The sequence below is a fragment of the Grus americana genome, chromosome 5, assembly GCF_028858705.1.
Source record: "Grus americana isolate bGruAme1 chromosome 5, bGruAme1.mat, whole genome shotgun sequence".
NCBI classification, from domain to species: domain Eukaryota; kingdom Metazoa; phylum Chordata; class Aves; order Gruiformes; family Gruidae; genus Grus; species Grus americana.
Window position 1 is genome coordinate 30,154,539 of NC_072856.1, and position 3,782 is coordinate 30,158,320.

The window sequence follows — 3,782 nt, forward strand, 5'->3', positions numbered from 1 at the left end:
GTCCCCCCTTTATTCTCATTTCCATGTAGCACAGTCTTTGATTCTCCCACCAAAGCGTCTTGAAAAATTGTACAACAGACACGGCAGATTTTTTATGAGCCTATTGTGCCTTAAAAAATTTAAGTAGTTAAGGAAATTGTTTACTGTAAGAGATTAGTTTATTAACAGCTGCTGATAGTTGGCTTGTCTGGAGCTTTCTATTAAAGAGCTTAAACTGAAGAAGCAGACCAAAAAACAAACTTAAGTGTTTCAACAATTAGAAAGTGGCAGAGAATGTATGAAAGCCAGCAACGCAGCAGCTCCACACAAACATGAGAATGTGACACATTCTCAGCAAGGTCCCATTCATTGATCATTTCCTGTCATTAGTGCCAGTCACTAGATCAGAATTTAAGAAAATTAATAAAAGCATAGGCACTGACATTTAGAACACAAACAAGTCAGTACTAATTAGTGAAGTCACAGACTTAAGAGTCAATGCACAGGCAAAAAAGCAAACATAATCCCATTGCAAAACAGCCAGCAACTGCTGTAAAGTTCTCGTGTAGTACTAAATGGTATGGTAAGGATAGACACTGGGTTGAAAAAGCAATTTCTTTGCATTTCTACATGCCACTGAATTGAAAGGTTTTATTTATCATCAAAAAATTGCAGAACCAGAAGTGTGATTTATTTATATTTAGTCCAGTATAGCTCAATTATAAGTTACAGGAAAATTGAGGCAGCCTCACACAGTAAGCTAAAACAGAGAAATCACACTTAGTCTAAGAAGTTTATTACAGGCAGTATATAAGACCTGTATTTTATCTTGTGAGTGCCCAACTGCATTTAATATCAGGCTTACCTGCCTTCTCCTGAAGTTCTTTTTCCTCTTCCAATGAAATCTCAGCAGAGGGATCTCATGTTCACAGAATTTCTCTTGAATTTCTCTCAAGAAAAACTGCTCTTTAGAACATAAGCTTAATAATTGTTTCATTATCAACAGATCATCCACGAGCAACCAGTGTTTGTGCACAGTTCTAGCTATCTACAGATACCGTTGACAGCCAACTTAATATCCAAAGACAAGCTACTTGTTTTTGTCATTTCCTAGCAGACTAAGAAAACAAGTGAAATGGCGTCAAAACATGAGGCACCAAAGATGGCCTCACACCTCGTAACTTTACTTGTGCTTGTATTAGAATCCCCATAATGGTAAATGTATATCTGTATTTCATTCAGTTATTTCTTTTGTCAGCAAGCATGAAAAAAATGACACCAACTATACTGTATAGTGCTTAAAATGTACACAAATATTGCAAGAGACCCCTTTTGCTCCCATTAGCAGCACTAAGAGAAGAGCTGAGATGCAGTATGTAATTGGAAGAGATGAAGATTCCAAAGGATGCTATCAAGGTTTCAGTTTGGGGGTTTTCTGGTCAGTTGGTCTTCTCCAGAAATACCAATATACTTAATTGTCTGACACAGAGACAAAGGACTCATCAGTGCTGATACTGGTATCTCCCATTTCTATAGAATGGGAAAACTGAAGATCTATATTCTACTTCCAAAACTAGACTAGTCTGTGACCTACAATTCAAGCAACTGCTAACCTGTTAATGTAAACATTTCCTGATTTGGTGACACAGAGCTCAACATCCCTCCCCCACACCAAAATAGCATACCGCCACTCAGAAAAAAAAAAAATTCAGTAATTTTAGTGTTCTCTAATAAGTACATATTTAATGGTATAAGACTTTCAAAAACATTATTCAAATAGAGAATACAAAAGTGGGTTTAGTAGGATTTTGAGAACATTCACAAGTCTACTATAAACATGTAGATTTAAAATCCGAAGTTGAGAAGTGATGACAGCTTTCATATGATATGGCCTCATTTGAATTACACATACTAAAGCAGGACTGATACTGGGAGCCCCTGCATTGGGTCTGACTTCCAGGAGAAAGTGAGGATTAATATATATTTTAGAAAAAAAAACCTACAGCAGCCCAGAGAAGCTTAACTGCACAATGACTGAAACACACACTGGTTCACAATATTTATTACAATCTATTGCTTTAGATAAACCTGCTGTATGGTTAGTAAACGAAAACCACATTATAAGAACCAACAAAAAAAATTACAGCACAAACCGCATCTCTGTAAAAGGTATGCAATGGAGGTGAACAGAGGCACAACCTTAACCGTGTAAGAGCACAATGAAGATCCTCATACGCGAGTACAGCTCTCCTGGTAGCAGATAATGAAGGTAAATAAAAATCAGACTAACAGTACTAAATAAGATAGGTAAAAATCATAACAATATTGTTATATCTGTATACAAAGAATACAGGGCCTTTTTAAATACCCTTCTTTCATTCCCAATGACCTGTAAACACAACTCTCCCACACCATCTTCCCTCCGTACCTGAACTAGTATATAAAGATCTATACAGAATGTGCAAATCCAATGTAAGTATTTTTAGGCTCTCTTCTTCAAATAGAAGAAATACAAGGTTAAAAACATTAACACCACAGATTCCCTCTACCCAGCCTCTGCAGAAAGACATCAGTAGCAATACTGCCCAAGACATCCAAGTACACAAGTAGCAGAACACGGAACCAAGAAATCGGTAAGAATGCATGGCATATGAGCAATCTATGAACAAACAGAACAAAGAAAGAGTTATCAGGGGAAACAATACTGGCAAATGAAAGTGAATTAGGACTTTAGTCAGCCTACAGCAGATCTGTTCCTAAAAACCATGTAACAATGGCTTAAATAAACCTATAATGCTAACTAAGATCCAATCACACCTTAGACAGACAGGCTTTATTTGTCTACTTGTGTGTTGAGAGGCAGTATCTGGTAGTTCCATGCCATGCTGCATACTATTTAATAATTACATATTTATAAGTACTGCTAGACCAGGATGATGGGAGTCAAATAGCCACTCTGTTGGGTTATTTGCTACTGCTGCCTTTTCATTACCACTGCACAGATTCTTTCTGCACCGATCAAACATTTTAATATCCCTCATACCAATCTGCTATAAAGTAAAGTTTGTGGAAAAATAAGTTAGACAAAAATATTACAGCGTACAAGGAATATGCTACAATCTAGTTCTTGTAGTTAAGACTTCTGGCCCAAGAGTAACTAAGAACAGTACCAGCCTGAGCAGAACACAGTTCTAGACCATTTAAAATAGAGATGTTGAAATAGTCTGGATTTTACTTCCATGCTGGAAAGTGAACCAGAGACCAAAGAACTTACATACACAAATCTCAAGTGTAGTCTAGAAGCTTAAGCAATAACTATAGTTCACTCCCTTCAGAAGTTGCTTTACAGGGTGTTCTTTGCTTTTTGGTATGCGTGCAGATGTGAACTTCTTAAAATAGTCTCTGAGCTTCCACTCATGCTAAGAGTGAACGTATTCAGTGCAAACAACACACAAGTTAATTCAATTTACAGCTCAATCTAAAGTAAAAAGAAAAAAAATGTTTACTAGTGGTATCTACTGTTTACCCGACTATCTCCTGTGGAACTTCTTATCAGAAGGTCAGGTGATAACACTGAATATCAATAAAAAGATTCCTTTGGCCAGCATTTCAACATTCCCATTACTGAGATGAAAGTAAAATTATATTTATTTTCTAGGTCTAGAAATAGGCACAGAAGCCTTCTCTATGCCAAACACCTGGTGATCTCCATGCAACACTGATACAGCTGCAAAGACTTTAAAGGAAATTTTTTTTTTTTAAGAACTATTTACATACAAGGCCAAATCACAACATTGCCACCC